The 21,887-nt window shown below is 45.5% G+C and overlaps 1 protein-coding gene and 1 non-coding gene across 2 annotated transcripts in view; both read right to left on the bottom strand.

Moving 5' to 3' along the window:
- The window catches only part of GAS7 (growth arrest specific 7), a 275,274-nt gene that overhangs the window by 111,484 nt on the left and 141,903 nt on the right, over positions 1–21,887 (bottom strand). The gene's annotated exons all lie outside the window — the stretch shown is intronic.
- TRNAG-GCC (transfer RNA glycine (anticodon GCC)) lies at positions 8,731–8,801 on the bottom strand. The gene has a single exon. It is a non-coding gene; the product is annotated as a tRNA-Gly (tRNA).

The raw sequence follows: 21,887 nt of genomic DNA, 5'->3' as shown, positions 1-21,887 counted from the left end.
GGATCCCACAGGTCTCACGCAGAGAATGCCCCGGCAGCAGTGATGGGGAACGGCCATTTTTTTATGCATTCTATCAGTTCAGAGTATCAGAGAGCCAGGCACTGAAACAGCAGTACACCAGGTGAGAGTCAATTTGAAAACAGCAACTGGACTGGGAAATGTATGCATCATTGAACCTACAGTTAAGTAACTGTGAAAAGAATTAATTACCCCGGTGGATAGAGCGCCAAAGCCAATGACAGTCTATACTCTCTATCTGTTGGCGTATGCAAAGTCTATAGACCTCCTAGAGTCCCGGGGTGGTGCAAATGGTTCACATGGCTCGGCTGCTAACCACAACGTTGGAGGTTTGAGTCTACGCAGAGGCACCTCAGAACAAACACCTAGCAATCTACTTCCAGAAAACCCTATGGAGTGCAGTTGTACTGACACACATGGGGTTGACATGAGTTTGAGTGGACTCCACAGCAACTGTTTGCTTTTTCAAATAGTAATCCTGTCTCATTCTAGAATGAGAAAAGAAATAGAACAAAACAAAAAACATTTAGAACAAGAGTGAGGAAACATCATCCTGAAGGCTTAAAGGAAGCGCACACCTCAGAAAATAATTCCGAAGACAATGTCAGGAAGCTGCTTGAATGCAAGAAGCTGTGATTTCTTTGAAAGAGGAACAGAAAATCGTAATGGAAAAAAACAGCCCAAAATAAAAAGAATGATATAAAGAAGAAAATGGATGGGGTAAGGGCTATACAGAAATCGCAAATTCAAATCCACATTAGTAGTTGCAGTAACTAAAAATATAAAAAGTTAAATATCAGGTGTGGGCAGTGAATTGCAGGGTAGTACCCCAACGATGCAAAGAAAAAAAGCAAGGAAATAGTCAATATATATTTAAGAAGTATTCCATTAGAAAAGACCAGAAAAAATGGAGTAATATCAATAATCAACTGCAAATAAAAAATAACAATTAAAAACCTACACACAAACAGGCAAAGAGAACAGGTTACACAGGAAATCAGTTTTGCCTCAGACTTCTCTACTGCACTAATGGCTGGAGGACACTTCCCACTGGAATAAAAGCTCCATGAGGCAGGGATTCTGTTTTGCTCACTGTTATATCACAGTGCCTACAATGGGGACTGGCATCTCCCCTCAGAAACATCAAGGGCAACATGAAGACACATTCCACTGAAATCAAAGGGTTATGCAGACACAGTCATTGTTTTGCTCATTGCTATGGGTGTTCAGTAAATATCTGTCAAATGACTGAACAAACTAAGCTGCAAATATGAGTTTTTGCCTGAACATTTGTGATTCAAGAAGTAGATATCCAGCCAAGTTGAATTAATATTTCACGTATGCAAGAAATAGGAAGGTTCTCCTTGGGCAGGCAAGCGAAGATACCACCGTTTACTTGGCAGGCCCCAACAGATAAATCAAAATTAGGATGACAATGGGGAAGTAATGATATAAAGGCATTTGTTAGTCATTTCTCACTCAGTATAGACCCCAAACTCAGAAATTCACCAGGCTTGTGTGCTGTCTGGTGAGTTTTCCCATTTGGGGGTGAAGCTTGGTACCGTAATATTTCCCTCAACTCCCCTCTTCTGCTTCTACTCCCTTCCTGGAACCAGGAAACATGTTTCTCCTGCAATGTTCTTCCAGCCACAGAGCAGACGAAGCCTCTGGCCATGTCTGATGAGCATGTACAACAGGAACTGATGCCGCCCTTTCTGTTCAGGCACGTGCCAACACTGGTTGAACTATTCAAGCTTTGGGGACACTGTGCTGGGAGATTTACCAAACAAAGGGTCTTTTGTTCCCTCCCTCCACCAAAGCAAGGCTGCGTTGTATAAAGCACCATAATGGCCATTTTCTTTGCCAAGGAATGATTTTCTGCATATTTAAAACTCAGACTGAATGAAGCAAGTTTTTTATTTTTATTTTTTTTAATCAGGAAAGACTAATAAACCATCCAGTGGCTGATGTTTTCTGTCATCAAAACCCTCTTTATATCATCCTCCCTCTGAGATTTGTCCTGCTTTAAAAATGAGAGTGTGCAGTATGATCTCAACTATGGAAAATAATGCTCTCCCCACCCTCAAGGAAATACGCAAATGTGTTCACAAAGGTTATCACTGTATTGTGGGATTCCTCTGGCTTTTTAAATTGTATTTATTCTATTACACTTTAAATTTTCTTTCTTTTTAAAAAGTGTTTTTTAAAAATTACTTTTACAACCAGGAAAGCACACCAAGCAAAAAAAAAAAAAAAAAAATCAGAATACACAATTCTAACTATACCATATGATCCCTATTATGAATACACAGCAAAAAAAAAGAAAAAAGGAAGGAAAAGAATCTCGAATTTTTTTGCCTTATTTCTGCTTTTCTGTATTTTCCAAGTTTTCTATAATAGGCATATTAACTTTAATGCAGTCCTTTTAATTTTTTACTTATTTTCTACTACGAGCTAATGCACGAATATTGTTGTTATCATTGTTAGTCCATTGAGTGAATTCTGACTCATGGAGACCCCATTTGTTGCAGAGTAGAACTGGACTCTGTAGGGTTTCCAAGGCTGTGACCTTTTGCAAGCAGATAATCAGGCCTGTCTTCTGAGGCACCTCTGGGTGGATTCAAACTGCCAACATTTCAGTTAGTAAACGAGCGCTTAACCATCTGCACCACTAGTAAACGAGCGCTTAACCATCTGCACCACTGAGGGACTCCTAATGCACAAATATATCCTTATTAAAACTTTTAAAATAATGCTCATAAACTCCTCATGGCATCCTGTCTCACTTACCACCCTCTAAAATGGCCACTGTTTAGGATTCATTGTATTATCTTTAAAATGACAAGGAGACTAGGGGAGGGCTTTATTTTTTAAAAAAATTAAGCAGATTACGGTAAAATGAGCAAGACTAAAGAATTTTCTCAGCCAATGCAAGGCTGTCACAGAAATTAGAGGTGGAGGGGGCTTTAGAGATCATCTAACCCCACCTTGTCGTTTTACGGATGGCCTAGAGATGGATGGAAAACTGGATGCCGAGTGTCCCCGGTCCCAACACAGCTCCCTCCTCACTCTTCGGTTGCCCTATGCCTTGGTGCTGACGTAGCCATCATGGCTAGAGGGCCACCACATGGTCACATGACACAAGAGGTACCAAAGCCCCACTCAGGACTGCGCCCCAGGCTGACCCCAACACCTCTCCACCGAGCCCAGCTCTCAGCTTCACCACGAGCCACTTCCCATCTGCTGTGGCCAGGGATCCCCCATGAAGGGAGGGGCCCCGGGGGGAAACATTTGTGCACAGGAGGAGTGAAGTCATAAATACACTCTTCTTCCTTTTGGCAAGTCCTTTTCTGCCTATTTTTTTTTTCTGTGCACTGAGATGCAAAGCTGCATTCAAACAAGGGGGCCTGTTCCAGAGGCTCCTAGAAACTATCACCTCCATTCTGCTACTAGAGTTTCCAAAACAGGGTATGCATGGATGGCTTGGGGTGAGGGTGGAAATCAGAACAGAAGATACAACACCTGCAAACCACTCAGTAGAGCACAGCCTCCCATGTGCTTGCTCCCACACCTAGCTTCTAATCTTCAGCCAGGCCCAGAGGAAGTTCACATCTAGGCTCCACGGCTCGCTAGTTGTCATCAAGTCAGCTCCGACTCATGGTGACCGCATGTGTGCCAGCGTAAAACTGTGCTCCACAGTGTTTTCAATGGGTGATTTTGGAAGTAGATCTCAAGGCTTTTCTTGCAAGATGGCCTGGAGAGTTGAGAATCTCCAACCTTTCAGCTAGCAGCCAAGCAAGTTAACCATTTGCACCACCCAGGAGCTGGAGGCTACCGGGTTTACTGTCCATATGGCCTTGGGTAAGTCACTTCACCTCTCTGAACCAGTTTTGTGTGTGTGTGTGTGTGTGTCCACACAGAAAACTGAAATACCACCACCTACTGAATTACTGTAAGTATAAAACAAGAGGACAGAAACTTGTGGTAGGTATTCCATAAACAGTAGCTTTGCCCCAGACCTCCCCATGCCTGTAAGTTACTGAACACCCCAGAGGAAAAGCATCCGCTGTGGTTGGCACCGCTGAGTCACTCGTTGTACTGCTGGGGGGTTTCCCAACAGCCCGAGCGAAACTCTCCTTTCTTATACATAGTGAGCTGATCAGAGGAGCAGAAGAAGGGCAGGTAACAGGGACAATGATAAGACTAGAATTTAGAGAACCAGCAAAAGGGGCCAATAAAACCCATGGGGTCCAGAAGACCCGATCCTTGGGGTCAGCTCAAAAGCTAGGGAGTTCTGGCAAACCAGATCCAAGAAACAACATGGTTCTCAACCAAGAGCTGCAAACCAACCAACACAAGGCCACAGGCAACCTTCCTGGAGTGGCCTGTGTACACCTTCTTCTGAACTATATTGCCATGGGCAGGGACATCCCAAGAGAACACATTCCCTCACTTCAGGTTCCTATAAATGAGATACGTTGGCTAATAGAACAAAGGGTCAGATTTCTTTATCCCACCATTGCATGTCTCCAAAGTCAATTCCACTGCCTGTACTTCAGCACTGTTGTTGCTGTTAGCTGCGGTCAAATTGCCCCCACTCATGGTGACCCTACGCACAAGAGGATCGGATGGTTGTGATCCACAGCGTTTTCACTGGCTGATTTTTGGAAGCAGATCACCAGGCCTTTCTTCTTAGTCTGTCTTAGTCTGCAAGCTCTGCCGAAACCTGTCCAGCATCACAGTAACACACAAGCTTCCACTGACAGGTAGTTCACCATTAGATCTCATCTTTTTTTGTTGTTCTGATGTGTACTGGCTGTCTACTGCGGGCCAATAGCTTTTACATAAGGAGCCCTGGTGGCGCGTTGGTTAAGTACTCAGCTGTTAGCCGAAAGGTCAGCGGTTCGAGCCCACCAGCCACTCTACGTGAGAAAAAAAAAACCTGGTGATCTCTTCCCGCACAGAGTACAGCCTAGGAAACCCTAGGGGGCAACTGTAATTTGTCCAGGAGGGTTGCTAGGAGCCCCAGTGGTAGAGCGGTTAAGCGCTTGGTTGCAAACTAAAAGGTCGGTGGTTCAAACCCACCAGCCACTCTGCAGGAGAAAGAAGTGACAGTCTGCTTCTATAAAGATATACAGCCCTGGAAATCCTATGGGGTGGGGTTCTACTCTTATCCTACGGGGTCGCTATGAGTCAGAATTAACTGGGCAGCAACAGGTTAGGTTTGGTTTATAGGGTTGCCATGGGTTGGAATCAACTCTGTGGCACACAACAACAACAGCTTTTATATAGAGTAACACAGCTGATCCTTGAAAGAACATCAGGAGGGAATTTTTCTTATTTTCCATTTTATAATTGAGGAAACAGAGGCTCACAGCATCTGTGACTTGCCCAAGGCTTAGTTTGAACCCAGGTGTTCTGCCCCTAGAGTTGCTGGGTGGTACAAATGGGTAACGTGTTCAGCTGCTAACCAAATGGCTGGAAGTTTGAGTCCACCCAAAGGCACAGAAGAAAGGTCTGGCAATCTACTTCCAAAGAATCAGCCATTGAAAACCCTATGGAGCACAGTTCTACTGTGACACACATGGGGTCACCATGAGTCAGAATCGACTCGAAGGCAATGGGCTGGTTTTTGGTTCTGCCTCTAAGGTTAATTCTCCTGCCCTAGGCTGCCCTCCCATTCCTCCACTGTACCTGAGACTCCCCTTCAGGGTCTCGGAATCCTGTATTAAAAGGCAAACACCCCAGGAGAGAAGTCACAGTTGAAGCTGCATCAGTCTAGTCCCTAATTATCAATTTCACAGGCTAGCAAGTAATCACTGATTGCCAGCAGGGACCCTCCTTAACTGGTGGGAGAGGCGCCAGGTGGGAGAAGCGCCAGGTGGGAGAAAAGCGTTGTTAAGAGGCTGGGTAGGAAAGTGCCAAGAGAAGCATTTCCACAGCACAGTGCCCTGACCAGCACCCACGAGTGTAAGGACTCCCTAGAACAATGTCAACCAAGTGCCACCAACAGAGTAACATAAGCAGGGTTGTTCTGCAGCAGCGGAGCTCGAAGCTCCGGCAACCAGCCCCTGCCCACCCATCCGAAGCCAGAAGCAGAGGCAGGCACGCTGGTCTCCTGGCACTCGGCCGCACCAAAGCCTCTCTGGTTGAGGCTGAGTTCTGGGAGCCTCAGATTCTCCACTCCGGACTCGGTCTATCTGGTGGTACAGGCTCCTCACGCTTGGCTGTCTTCTGGGAGAGGCACCCCCACCCTGCCCTGACTTCCCGTCCCACCTGTGCTGGGCCACTCCTCACCTCCATACCTGTTCCTTGCTGACGTCCTGTGGTGAGGTGTCATCACCCCTGCTAGTCTGACTCCACTCAAATCTGTGCCCAGACACAGGGAATGTACCCACTGAAGAGAGTACCCACTGAAGAGATGCTGAATAGATGGCATTCTCCCTAGCCTCTGTGTAGGATCTGTCAGCCCACCTAGAAAGGGACTCCACTGGGGTCACCACACCAAGGGTAAGGGTAAAGGAAAAGAGGGGACCAGGAGGCTGAGGCCTGAGCACAGCTGCCTTAGTTTCCGTAGCTGCTATGGTGAAATGAGTTCCCTTATGTGGCCTTCTGCCTTGGTTTTTTTTGAAAAACAGCTTGAGAGATGATACTTCCCCTAATCCCTGAGGAGTTACCTTTGCCCTAATTTTCTACTCCAGAGGGTTTGTAACTTTTGTCCAGGTTGATTGACATTGCCTCGGTAAGCTGTCAACAACTTGTGGTTTGATAGTTTTTGTCTGGCCCTGGGCTGCAGCCTGCGCTGGGATTGGTCTATTCTACGCACTTTGCAGGGATTGGTCAATATACTTATATAAATGAAGTGACTACAGCCTACTATGCAAATGAAGTGTCTGTGGCCTGCTGAGAGGGGATTGGTCAGTTCATGGCCCTGGTGGGAGGGCCATGCCCTGAAATCAACCAGGAGTTTGCTTATATATGCAACCAAACCCACAGACGTAAGCAGACAGAAACAGAAGGAAGAAAGAAGAGAGGAGGCAAGGAACTTCCTAAAAGAGCTGTAACACGCATCAAGGGCTATAACGCTGAAGATAGCGAGATGCCCGGAAGGGGCCCTGAGACAGAGCTGATGGCAATGAGGCCAAAGGCAGACAGGCCTGTCCTAAGGGGGCCAAGAGGAGGCCTGCATGGCTGAGAGGGAGGATGCATGACACAGAGAAGGGCCTGCTGGCTTGCCTGGCTGAGAGGCGCTGAGAGAGCTTTTCTTTCTGTGAGTTCTGTGTGGTCACTGCAATGGACTACGGAACCCAGAAGAGAAGTAGAGAGTGCCGTACAAGCGACGCCTGGTGTCAGAACCAGTAAAAAAGGTTGGAGAGTGGAGGTATGTCTGACCTCCACTTCAGAGGAATCAGCCTTGGGCTGTTCTTGATTCTCATTATCCTCCCTGAAGTCAGACAGGTTCTGATACTACCTACCACCATTTCACAGCCGCTGTAACACAAATAATGCAAGTGGGTGTCTTTCAAGAACAGAAATTTTATTTTTTTCTGAGTTTAGGAAGCCAGAAGTCCCAATTTAGGGCACCAGCTATTGGGGGAAGGCTCTGTCTCAGTCGGCTCTAGGGGAAGATCCTTGTCACTTTTTTACCTTCTATGGGCCCAGAGTTTCTCAGCTCCTTGGTTATCTTCATGTGGCATCTATTGCCCCCACACCCACCCCTCTTGGACCCTGGTGGCACAGTGGTTAAGAGCTACAGCGTGCTACAGCTGCTAATCAAAAGGTGGGCAGTTCAAATCCACCAGCTGCTCCTGGGAAATCCTATGGAGCAGTTCTAGTCTGTCCTATGGGGTCACTATGAGTCGGAATCCACTTGAAAGCAACAGGTTTTCCACCCCTCTTATGCTCACTTCTGTGTCTAATCTGCTCTTTTTATAACTCAGAAGTGATTACGGTGGGCCCTCAGTATCCGCAGTTCCTGCATCCAAGCATTCAACCAACCACAGATGGAAAACATTTAAAAAAAAAAAAAAAAAGTTACTTTGTTGCTGACATGCACTATGTAGTTAGGCCTACAATGGTTGCGTCTGTACTGAACAGTCTGTACTGAACATGTCCTTTTTCTTGTCATTATTCCCTAAACAATACAGTATAATAACTATTTACATAGCATTTACGTTGCATTAGGTTTTATAAGTAATATAGAGATGATTTAAAGTATATGGGAGTATGTGCATTGGTCATATGCAAACAGTACACCATTCTACCTAAGGGACTTGAGCATCCGGATTTTGGTGTCCACTGGGGTCCTGGAATGAGCCCCCTGCAGATACCCAGAGAGGACTGTACGTTTAGTTTAGGACACACCCTACAGTAATATGGCCTTATTAACATAACAAAGAAAACTTTATCTCCAAACAAGATTACATCCATATGTATAGGGGTTAGGTTTCCAACACATATTTTGGGGGAACATAATTCAACCCATAACAACAGCCCACATGTTAGGAGGAGTCTTATACACTTAAAAGCTGCCAAGGCCCCCAAAACACAAATGAATGAAGAGGGCCAGGAGGAAAAAAATGATCAATGACTTGGTTGTCGTTGTTAGTGGCTGTCGAGTCGATAACAACTTGTGGCGACCCTATGTGTGCAGAGTAGAACTGCTCCATAGTGCTTTTAAGGCTGTGACGTTTCAGAAGCAGGCACATGAGGTGCATTGGCCAGGAATTGAACCCAGGTCTCCTGTATGGCAGGCAAGAATTCTACCACTGAACCACCAATGCGCCCTCTGCTCTGGGCCTCAGGACAATGGAAAATGCCAGTAATAAGTGCTAGCATCTATCCATACTCTGTGCATCCGTATTTCTTTGTAAAGCCCCAGTCATTTAAAGCGTTGGTTCTCACATTTTAACACGCATCAGAAGGGCTGTTAAAACAGATTGCTGGGCGCCACCCTTCAAGTTCCTGAATTAGTTAAGTCTGGGTAGGGCCCAACATTTTGCTTTTCTAACAAGTTCTCAAGTGATGCTGCTGCTGGTGGCTCAGGCACCACCCTTTCAGAAAGAAAGAGGCTCTTTAACATCTTCTTGGAAAACGTGGTACCCTTATTTTCCCTCTTTTCATAGACATGGCTGCAGGAAATATTTCACTCTTCCTCTAACCATAAGAACATCATCACAAATGCCATGAATGGCAACTGGTCCATGGCTGGCCTCAGTGATGGGAAGTAGCAGAGAAGGGTGGGGACTGTGGCTAACTGCAAAACCCACTACACCCACTCCTCACCTGTAGACACGGCGAGGTTCTAAAAACCAGGTCACTGTGTGAAAATCAGCATTATGCAAAAAGTATGGTAGCCTACACCTAACCAAGGCTGTGTTCAAGAGTTCACTTTAGCCTACCATCCTCAATGCACAAGAGATGATCTGAGGCGAATGAAATTGTCAATCTCACAATTCCTGACGGAGGATGACTACATCATTACATAACGGCCAAATGACGTCATTATATAACTGCCAAACCACTAAGGATCATGGTTCAGCCAAGCTGACACCTAACCTTAATCATCACAGGCAGCATTACTCTCGGCATTCGTTCATGCCAGATGTACATCATTAATGTGCAAAATAAATTCGATAGATCTTTCACTGTTGTCGCAAATGCGGAATGTCAGATGAGACCGCTGATGAGTGAGGAGTAGGTGTACTGTTGTCGTGCAGGGCAGTAGGCTCTGTGATGCCACAGCTCATTTTTTTAAAAGAAGCTGGAAATCCGAATTTTTAATGTGAAATTTCCTGGCGTTTAGATGCTGACAGCTGATTAAAAAACTTTAAAAGGAAAGCACTGGCAAAAATAAAACAAAAATACAGATCTGCACTTGATTTGGCCAGGGTGCAACCTCTGGCGTTAACAGTCAGAGGTCTGAATAAGCATTCATTTGAAGTAAAGTTTCCCTAGTTTAAAAAATTTTAATATCACCACCCTAGACTAAGAGTGGAGTTCTGGATGGTGCAACAGTTAACACGCTCAGCTGCTAACCAAAAGGTTGGAGGTTCGAATCTACCCAGGGGACTGGGGAGGAAGTCCCGGAAATCTACTTCCAAAAAATCAGCCATTGGAAATCCTGTGGAGCATAGTTCTACTCTGACACATCAGGAGTTGAGGTTGACTCAGCTGGTGAGAATGTCCAAAAGGAGAGGAGGTACAGAGGAAGCATGTTCCACCAGCAGGGGAGAGAGGCAGAGAGAGAGAGTCGAGGCAGAGAGAGAGAGTCGAGGCAGAGGCAAAGCCGTGCACAAAGCAGAGTGTGATAGAAGAGGGGCTGAGAACCGAGGATGGTGGAAGCTCGGCACAGCAGCTGGGGGAGGACAGACACACGCCCACAGGGTCTGAAGGTGAGATGACAGTCTTCACTGGCAGCAGAGAAATTCCCACAGTGCAGCAGTGAGAACACTGTGGAGCAGAATGATCCAACCCTATTGTGCATGGGGTCACCATGAGTCAGGTGTGACTCAAGGCCTGTTAACAGCAACAGCAAAAACAGGCAGCTGGAAGTCAGTACCCTTGGAACACAGGGTGTGGTTTTTCCCTCCTGAGGGGAGATGGGATCCACACCTGCAGGGCTCAGGGGCACCAGGAATGTGTGTTCTGGAACCGCAGGGATGAGCATGGAACACACTTAACCTGCTCACAGGGAGCCTTCCTCTTGACTTCAGGCCACTGGGAGAGAGAGCAGCCCCCTCCCAGTCCCCCAGACCTCACGCTTCCCAACCGATTGGCTTGTTCGTGTCTGTGCTGAACACTGGGCTGTATCAACTCCTCAAAACAATACATACTTGCAAGGGAGATATTGTATGATCCCACTGATATGAAATACTGACGTGGAACATCTAGAACAGGCAAATGCACAGAGACAGCAAAGCAGAGGTTAGCAGGGGCTGGGAAAAAGAGGAGTGGGGGGTAAATATTTAACGGGTACAGAAATTCTGTTTAGAGGGTATGAAAAAGTTTTGGAAATAGATAAAGGTGATGGCTGCACAACACTATGAATGCAATCAACGGCACTGAACTGTATGCCTAAAAATAGTTAAAATTTACGACATTGATGAACATTGAAAACATCATGCTGAGTGAAATAAGTCGGTCACAAAAGGACAAATACTGTCTGATCCCACTTAAATAAAATATCTACAATAGGCAAGTGTATAGAGATCTATAAAGCAGAGGGTCAGCGAAAAAGAGGAAGACCCATGGACTGACACAGTGGCTGCAACAATGGGCTCAAACATAGCAAGGATTGTGAGGATGGCGAAGGACCGGGCATTGCTTCGTTCTGTTGTACGTGGGGTCGCTATGAGTCTGAATCAACTCGATGGCACCTAACAACAACAGGGGCAGACAAGAGGGAGGGGGAAATGAACACTCATTGCTCAGGGGACACTGAGCTTCTGTTAAGGGTGATGGAAAAATTTGGAAACAGATAATAGTGACGGTTGAACAAGATGATGAATGCAATTAGTATTTCACTGAATTATACATGTAAAAAATGTTGAAACAGCAAATAAATTGTTACATATATATTTATCACCATGAAAACAAAATAAGCAAAGGAATGTAAAAAATGGTTCAAATGGCAATTTTTATGTGATGTATATTTTATTACCCCCTCCCCCCCAAAAAAGCGATGCTTGCCCATGGCTCTCCCCATTGAAAAACTCTTCCTATTGTAGATTTTCCAGGTTTTCCTTCCATCAGCAGGAGAGAGTTTGGGCTTACTCGTCGCCACTCAAGCCAGCAGTTTGCAAACTTTTTTTGACCCACAGTAAAAAACACATTTTACTTCACAACTCAATATACGCACAAGGCAAATGTTTCATGTAATAACATTTGCCCTTGTCATGTGCAATATATGATGATATTCTTTCATTTGGTTCTTTTATGCTGGTTGACCCCAATTATACTGATTGTGTAGCTTGTGACTCACATTCAAAAAGCACCCCTTTACCTGGCCCCAACCTACTTTTTTAGAATACACTTTTTCATCTCCTTCCCAATCAAAAATTTCTACAAAGGATTCTGTTTGCTATTCTTTTTTTGACCCACCCAGGTAGTGGTGACTACTCCCAATCCTAAATCTCCCAGTCCCTCTGGACTATCTACCAACTACCTATCACTCATGGGCACTTACAGTATAACTAACTGTACACATTTTCTCTTTCCAAGAACAGGATCTAAGTCAAGTATCTGGTGAATATGTGATGTGGTAGAAAAGGAAGCCCAAATTAGACATTCAAAGAACTATGAAATTGCAATGCATTTTGCAACACACCAAGAAACTCAGCCTTCACAGAACACTTCTGGGGCGGCCAAACTCTTCTGATCCCAATGCCACTGCCCTGCCCCCTCCCCCCACACCAAGCCGGGAGAAGAGAGCCGTGACCTGACATTTATATGATAACTTATGGTTTACCAACATCTTTACCCCTGGATGCATCACACTTCTGTCATGGGCTGGGTACTGTCCTTGGTGGGTTCACATATGCTGGGGTGTTTATTCAAGATAACAGTGCTAAAGCCCCCCACCACCACCACTAAAAAAAAGCTGCCTTGGAGTCAATTCCGACTCATAGCAACCCATGTCTGTCCAAGCAGAACTGTGCTCTGTAGGGTTTTCGATGGCTGATTTCTGGGAAGTCGATTGCCAGGTCTTTCTTCCAAGAAACCTCAGGGTGAACTCAAACCTCCAACCTTTTGGTCAGCAGCTGAGCACTTAACTGTTTCTGCCACCCAGGGACTAGGGGGACAGATATTTATTTAGTATACCTAGGGTTTAGATGGGGAAATTGAGCTTTAAAAGTTGACACAATTGTCACACTGGTAGAAAGTGGGTGAATCCACGTGAATCCAAATTTTTCTAGACTCCAAACTCCATGGTCTTTCTGGAAGCCCAACTGGCTTCTGATCACATTATATAACCCTGTGTTCAGAATGCCCCCAACGTGCTACATGGAACATCCCCCAATGCACTGCCCTCTTCACAGCCCGTCTACCTCTAGTGTGTATACCCAGACAGGGAGGGGTCCACACGCCCCTGACCCATGACAGATCGTGCACACTTGAAACACAGATGCACAAGATCACTGTCGACCTGGGTTCCAGTCCCATTCTGGTCTCTGGCATGTTACCTGGTTGGGCATGTCACCTCTCTGGACTCCTCCCTCACCTGGAACCTGAGGGAGTTGAATTCGTTGATTCCCAATCTTCTAGATTATTCCTGAAAACACTGCCTACACCATTTGGAGTCATTTAGGCCTTATAGGGACCGCCCACATTTGAGAATAAACATTTTTACAAACTCCCAAACAGAGGAGGCAAAGATGCAGAATAGCAAACCGAGGCAGGTCCAAGGAAAACTCACTTCCCACTGAGCCCATCCTAAATATTTCCCTCCAACCAAATTGCTTTCTCTTCCTTCTGGAGCCTTGGGTCACAGTGCAACCCCAACTCTCTGCAGGAGTAAGTGTGAGTGGACAGCAGAAAATGGGGAAATAGAAGAATAACCCTGGGTTCCTCCAAAGTAGCACCAAGCCCCAGCCCAGGCTCACACCCTACCAGATCCAATTAGCTGTGAGCTCTGGAACCAAAGATAGCCCATCAGCGTGATGGGTTCCAACTCACCTCAGCCTTGCAGTCCTTCCTCGTTCCAATCTGACACGCTGGTCATTTTCTGCTACTGCTTCCACATGCACGGCTTCCCCGTGGCATCAGCTAATTCACTGTGCAAAGCAGCATTTATATATAGAAAGTTGCAGCCACGCAGGTTACCATTAAAATAGAGACTTGATGTTGCCGTGGCAACCAAACAAATGATATTCAAAATGAAACAGACGTATTCCGCAATCAGGAAAGCATGTCCAAGCCTTCCAGGGCAGCTGCGCCCCTTCCCCCTGAGGGTGGGTGGGAAGGCCACCGGAGAAGGGGCCGGTCCTCAGTGAACCTCCTCCTCGCATTAGGTCACCATCACTCCATGCACAAGGTCATTCCTAAAGCCAACTCCTGCCCGGAGCAGACCTGAGGCCAGGACACGGAGGGAGTGTGATTATCTCGACCAGGTGTATCAACTGGCAGAAAGTCCACTCCTCAAGCACAAAGGGGAAGCAGCCAGTGGCCCTGGTGTTGTTCCTAAGGATGCTTCTGGAAACAAAAGTGGCCTTTGTCACTGCCTGCCATAGCCAAAGAGCTAAGAGGCCATGAGCAAGTTGTGTGACATTGGGCAGGCTGTGTTACCTCTCTGAGTCTCAAACTTAACATAAGTGGGGGTTAGGGAGGATGGCCACCACCCACTTATATCAGGTTGTCATACTGTGGTATCTTGCATATTGTTATGATGCTGGAAACTATGCCACCAGTATTTCAAATACCAGCAAGGTCACCCATGGTGGACGTGTTTCAGTGGATCCTCCAGACTTAGACAGGCTAGGAAGAAAGGCCTGGTGATCTACTTTAGCCAATGAAAACCCTATGCATCACAACACAGTACTGTCCAATATAATGCTGGCAGATGAGCCCCCTAGGTTGGAAGGCACTCAAAATACATGTGGCCACAACAACAGACTCAAGCATATAAACGATCAGGAAGATGGCAAAGGACCAGGCAATGTTTCCTTCTGTTGTACATGGGGCTGCCATGTTTTGGCGCCAATTCCACAGCAGTTAAAAATAACAACTGGGGAGGATGGAGAAGCAGTCTAGTGCCTTTCACCTTTGTGATTCTAGGATGTGTATCTTTTCTCCTCTGTCACCTCCTTTTTCTACTTTCCTCTTATTTTCCTGTTCTGGGCATATGCCTTAGCCCTGTCATGTGTTCCCTGGCTATCACAAAAATTCCCATGCCACAGAAGAGCTACTGGTTCCTAGATCCAGCATGTGGAATAACCCTCTGTTGTTCTTGTTCCACATGGCTGCCATCCCCCAGAAGGCCCACAGCTTTCAAGTCACAGGCCTGGCTTCTAGTCTCTTTTTAAGGGGCCACTCAGAGGCCGAGGAGCCTTGGAAAAGTCTCTGAGTCTCTATGAGTCTCATTCACACATTTTTAAATGAAGGATCATCTAGAATGACCAAATAAAAAATACTGACAACACCAAGTGTTGGCAAGAATGTGGACCAACTAGAACTCTCATACACTGCTGGTGGGAGTGCAAAATGGTGCAGACACTCTGGAGAACAGATGGGCAGTTTCTTAAAAACACCTACTTACCACATGACCCAGTAATCCCACTCCTAATTATTTACCAAGAGCAATAAAAACATATATCCACACAAAGTCTTATACATGAATGTTCAAAGCAGCTTTATCTATCATAACTCTAAAATGAACAATCTAAGCAAGACCATCAACAAGGAAACAGTGAACAAACTGTGGTACATCCATACAATGGAATACTACTTAGCAACAAAAGGAAAAGAACCACTGATACACACAAGATCAATTTCAAAAGCATTATATTATGTAAATGGACTAAATGATCCAATCAAAATGTAGAGAGTGGTAGAATGGATACAACAAAAAACAAAATATGTGATCCAACTATATGCCATTTACAAGAGACACACCTTACACCCAAGGACACAAATAGGTTGAAAGCGAAAAGATAGAAAAAAAATATTCTATGCAAATAATAACCAAAAGAGAACTCGGGTGACAATCTTGATATCAGAAAAAGCAGACTTTAAGACAAAATCTGGCAGAAGAGATAAATATGAACATTATATAAAGATAAAAGGGTCAACTAATCAAGATTTAAATATATGTGTTCTATAAGTTTGTTAAGTCTAGTAGGTTTATTGTGTCATTCAGGTCTGTTTCTTTCTCGATATTCTTTCTACATGTTCTATCCAGTATTGAAAGTGGTATGTTAAAGTCTCCAACTATTATTGTAGTACTATCTATTTCTCCCTTCAATTCTCTCAGTGTTCGTTTTATATATTAGATGTACCAACAACAATAGGTTCCTTGGTTTGGAGGTTTATAGTCATGGTTTCATGACACAGCCCAGTTAATTGGCCCGATAATGTGTTTAGTGCTTCTGTTCTAACTCCTAATTCATTGCGTAGTGCCTGGGGTCTTAAAAGCTTTGAGCGGCCATCCAAGGCTCAACAATTCATCTCTATCCACCTGGGGCAACAGAGGAAGAAGGAGAGTCAAGAATAGGAGGAGGATATGGAATGTGGGGCTATTTGCCTCCATGAGACCAGAAGAACTGGATGGTGCCAGCTACCATTACTGAACATTTTGATCAAAGACTCTATAGAGGTATCCTGATAAAAAAGGGGAAAAAATGCAAAGAGATTTCAAAATCTCATGGACTCTAGACTTTCTGGAGCCATGGAGGGTAGATGAACCCCTGAATCTACTGCCCTAAGATAATCTTTAAATCGTAAACCTTACACCAAAAATATCCCCTGAAGTCATCTTAAAACTGAACAATAGTTTAGCTTAACTAGTAAAAAATGTCTGCCTTGAGCATTACGCTCTTTTAAGAACAAAAGATTAGATAGGAACCTTAGGGGGCGGTGAGTTTATTAACGAAGGAGGAACAACTCAGAAAAGGAGAGTGAGAATAGTTGCACAACTCAAAGAATGTAATCAATGTCACTAAATTGTACATGTAGAAACTGCTGAAATGTTATATGTTTTGCTGTGTATATTCTCAACAAGAAACTAAATAAAGTTTAGAAATTTTAAAAAACATTATCTTCAGTGAAAGGAGTCAGTCTCAAAAAGTTACACATGACATGATTCATTTATATGACACTGTTGAAAAGACACTCGGAAGAAAGGCTTAGTGATCTATTTCTGAAAAAATCAGTCATAGAAAACCCTATGGAGCACAGTTCTACTCTGATACACATGGGGTCTCCATGAGTCAGAACTGACTTGATGGTATGTGGTTTGATGTTTTGGTTTGGTCTAAAAGACAAAGCTATAAGGACAGAGAATATTTCAGAGGTTAGGGGTGGGGAAGGGTGTGACTACAAAGGAAGAATATGATGGAGTTTGTTTGTTTTTTTTTTGGGGGGGGGGTGCCTTACTTATCTAGTGCTGCTATAACAGAAATAACAAAAGTGGATGGTTTCAACAAACAGAAGTTTATTCTCTCACAGTCTGGTAGGATAAAATTCCCAAATTAGGGCATCAGCTCCAGGGGATGGCTTTCTCTCTACGTCAGCTCTGGAGGAAGGTCCTTGTTACCAATCTTCCCCTGGTCTAGGAGCATCTCAGCGCAGGAACCTCAGGTCCAAAGGACATGCTCTGCTCCCAGCATTGCTTTCTTGGTGGTATGAGGTCCCTGTGTCTCTCTGCTTGCCTCTCTCTTTTAAATCTCAAAAGAGACTGACTTAAGATACAACTTAATCTTGTAAATTGAGTTCTGCCTCATTAACATAACTGCCTCTAATCCTGCCTCATTAACATCATAAAGGTAGGTTTCGAACATATAGGAAAATCACATCAGATGACAAAATGGTGGACAATCACACAATACTGGGAATCATGGACTAGCCAAGCTGACACACATTTTTGAGGAGGACACAATTCAATCCATAACATTCCACCCTTTGGCCCCCAAAAACCCATGTCCTTGCCACATGTAAAACATACTTTCCCTATCATGTCATAGCAAAAGTTTTAAACCAACTCCAAGTCCAAATTCCCAAACTTCCTTTTCATCTGTGAAATCCAGAATACAAGTTATTTGCTTCCACAGCACAATGATGGAAAAGGCACAAACTAGACTTTCCCACTAAAAATTAGAGAAATTAGAGGCAAAGAAGGGATAACAGGCACTAAGCAAGTCAGCAGAACACATTACATTAGCCCTCAAGGCTTGAAAATAATCCTCTGCTCTCTGAGAACATTTAGACAATGGCCCTGCCCTCCAGACTCTGGGTGTTGGCCACACTCTGGATTCTGAATGGAGACCCCTCGGCCCTGGGCTGCAGCTCCATCTTCCAGGCCCATGGAACAGCAACTCTGCTCCCTCGCATCTGGGCCGCCCTATTATCCTAGTCCATCCAAGGGGCGACTCCACCCTTTGAGACTGAGGCAGCTCTGCTTTCTGTGCTTCTTGTCTCTTCAACTTCTGCTTCCTGGTTTCTTGGCCTCTCGACCCCTCAGGCCTCTCCACCAGCGTCTGCCCTGCTGGGGCAAATGTTCCAAAACTCTGTAGCTCCACCGACAAGTGCGTGGAGGCACCCTACTCCACTGGTTAACTTTGGCCAGGAGGCACTCAGCTATCTTGCTTTGTGGGTCAGCATGCCTAGTTCCACCAATAAGTGCCTGGAGGCACTCCACTCCACCAGGAGACCTCCTGCGCACAGGCATTCAGCTCTCTCGCTCTGTGGGTCGGCTCCAGTGTGGTCTCGTGCTGGTCTCCTGGTTCTTCTGCTACTGGTCCTCTGCTGCTACTTCTCACTGTCTTCATAGTTTCCAGTGTAACAGCTCTCCTCACTTCCTTCTGAGTCCTTACCAGAATTGTCTTCCATGTCCATAATTCCACCAACAGTCTCTTCAAGGCAATCTTAAAACTCTTCCAGCCTCTACCCATTCACAGTTTCAAAACTGCTTTCACGTTTTAGGTATCTGTTAGAGTAGCACCCCACTCTCTCGGTACAAATTTTGTCTCAGGTTATCTAGTGCTGCTCAATAGAAATACAACAAGTGGATGGCTTTAACAAACAAATGTTTATTCTCTCACAGTCTAGTAGGCTAGAAGTCTGAATTCAGGGTGTCAGCTCCAGGGGAAGGCTTTCTCTCTCTGTCGGGTCTGGGGTAAGGTCCTAGTCATCAATCTTCCCCTAGCCTAGGAGCTTCTCAGTGCAGGAACCTCAGGTCTGAATGACGTGCTATTCTCCTGGATCTTGTTTCTTGGTGGTATGAGGTCCCGGTTCTTCTGCCCCTTGGGCATGGCAGCCCTGCCCCCTCAGCTTTGGGCAGTGAATGTGGCCCCATCCTGCTGGCACTGGTAAACAGCAGCCCCAACTCCGGAACCCTGAGCAGGCGAAGATCTGACTCTTTGAAACCTAGGAGGCTGTGGCTCCACACCTTTGAGACTCCAGAGACTGGGGCTCTACCCTTTGAGACTGGGGAAGATCGATGACAAGGCCTTTCCTTCCTCGAGGGCGGACAGAGAAAGAAAGCCTTGCCCTGGAGCCGGCACCTTGAATTTGGACTTCTAGCCTATTAGACTGTGAGAGAACTTCTGTTTGTTGAAGTCATCCTCTTGTGGTATTTTGTTATAGCAGCATTCGATAACAAAGACAGGGTGGAACTGTTCTGTATCCTGGTTGAGGCGGTAGTTACATGAATCTACATATGTGTGAAATTTTTAAGAATGGTACACCGAAAAAAGTCAACTGTACTGTAGGACATTTTAAAAAAGAGAATCAATGTTATCTCTACTCTTAACAAAAATCAGAGATAATAACACTGTCTCCTTACAAGATTATTCAGATGAAACAAGTGATCCTCACATGGAAACTGTAAAGTCCTGAGAACTACTAGTTAATAGTATTATTTTGAGTTATAAAGATCTTCTTGTTCTAGACCAAAAAAATCAAAAAACCAAACCAGTTGCTGTGGAGTTGATTCTGACTCATAGCGACCCTACAGGACAGAGTAGAACTGCCCCACAGGGTTTCCAAGGAGTGGCTGGCAGATTCGAACTGCCAACCTTTTGGTTAGCAGCTGTAACTCTTAACCACTGTGCCACCAGGGCCCCTGTTCTAGACTAGTGGTTTTCAAATGGTGGCTCTCAGGCTGGCAGCATTAGCATCACCTGGGACTTTGTTAGAAAGCACAAAATTGTGGGTTCCTCCCAGACCTATTGAATCAGAAACTCCAAGGGTGGGGCCCAGCAATTTGTAGTTTAACAAGCTCTGTGGGTGATTCTAATGCAAACCAAAATCTGAGAACCTGTGGCTTCAAAATGGAATCCTTGGGTGGCACAAGCGGTTAAGACGTAGGCTACTAACTGAAAGGTTGGCCATTCAGAAAGAAAGGCCTGGTGATCTTCTGAAAGATCACAGCCATTAAAACCCTCCGGACACCGTTCTACTCTGATATACACAGGGTCACTGACTGACTCAGTGACAACTGGTTTAGCTTGGTTTGGTTAGCCTCAAACACCAACTAGATCCAGCTAGACTAGCCCATCACAGGACGTTGGCCGTTTCCTTTAGTATCAAAAAACTATGGATGCAGGTGATACCTTTTTTCATATTCCATTTTCTCACTGACTCTTCCTTTTCATCTCTTCTTCCCCTATCTCTGGCCTCAAGCGCGACAAGCAGCTGTCCTTCATAGAGGTGCCAAACGTCACAGCTCCATGTGACCTCAAGGCAGCCTGTTGTTTCAACACCTGGAATGCAGAGTCCCTGTGGGCTAAACTGAGGACCAGAGAAGGAACATGGTCTGAGTAGACCTCAGCGGGCACTGCAAACACTCCTTTCCCTTCTGACCAAGCTCAGGGCCTGGGGCCAGGACCCAAACTCTGCCAGCCCACTTCCCACTCTCAACTCCTGGAGCAATATTCAGATCAAATGTGAACCTCGTGGGTGCCCCAGTGAACCCTGGAAGAGCACCACTTCCTACTTACCCCAGAACAACAACTTCAAAGCCGCTTTGCATGGTTTCTGGCTCTTAAACCACACAGAGATGACGGATTACAGGGAAGAAATCAGAACCATATGGATTTCATATTCAGCAAAATAAACAGAATTACAGCATTGGGGTTGGGCCCGAGAAACCGGGGGGCTGTGTGTTTGGCCTAGAGCCTGGACTTGGAGGCCCCCAGCGCAGGCCGGGCTCCCCTCGCCTGTGCTCCCCTGCCTTGGTCTCTGCTGGCAATCCCACTTCAGTGGACCTTTTAGTGTTTTATTGAGTTTTTATATTCTCTTTTATGGTGCAGTTGAAGACAGTTCAGCTTCTTTTCTAGTTTCACCCAAATATGCACAAGCACCGATGGTAATACTGTGCCGTTAATGACAGCGTGACAGCTCCAGGAATCTCTCAAGGGGGGCAGATGTGGCGCCCTCTTCTCTCACACCACCGGTTCCTTCCTCCCAGAGGAACCACTGCTAGGCGTATCCACACCCAACCTCATTCTCATGGCAGAACAGAACTTTTTCCTTTCCCAGTTTCTACAAAAACACTATGGCACTCAGTGGTTCTCGACTAGGGGCGCCTTTGCCCCCCAGGGGACATACGGCAATGCCTAGAGACATTTACTGGTTATCACAGTGGAGGTGTGGGATGTGGGCGTGTCTATTAGATTCCCATGGCCGTTGTAACAAATTACCATGAATTTGGGCTTAACAGAACACAATTATGTAATTGTACAATTAAGGGGGTCAGAAGTCTGAAATGGGTCTCACGAGCCTAAAACCAAGGTGTTGACAGGGCTGTGTGCCTTCTGAAGGCTCTAGGGGAGAATCTGTTTTCTTGCCTTTCCCAGCCTCTAGACGCTGCCCACATCCCTTGGCTTGTGGCTCCTTCCTCCATCTTCAGTCAACAACATTGGGCTGAGTCTTTTTCAGGCTGCCGTCTCTCTGGTTCTCTATCATCTGCCTCCCTCTTCCACTTACAAAAACCTTTCTGATTATACTGTACCCACCAGGATAATCCAGGATAATCTCTCCATTTCAAGGTCATCTGATTAGCCACCTTAATTCCCCTTTGCCAGGTAACTTAACATATTTATAGGTTCCAGGGAACAGGACATAGACATCATTGGGGGCTATTATTCTGCCTACCACGTGGGGCTAGTGGCATCTAGTGAGTAGAACCCGGGAATGCTGCTAAATATCCTATA

The sequence above is a fragment of the Trichechus manatus genome, unplaced genomic scaffold, assembly GCF_000243295.1.
Source record: "Trichechus manatus latirostris isolate Lorelei unplaced genomic scaffold, TriManLat1.0 scaffold00040, whole genome shotgun sequence".
Lineage (NCBI taxonomy): Eukaryota > Metazoa > Chordata > Mammalia > Sirenia > Trichechidae > Trichechus > Trichechus manatus.
The sequence above is the reverse complement of the archived record's forward strand: the minus strand, read 5'-3'. Positions and strand labels throughout refer to the sequence as shown.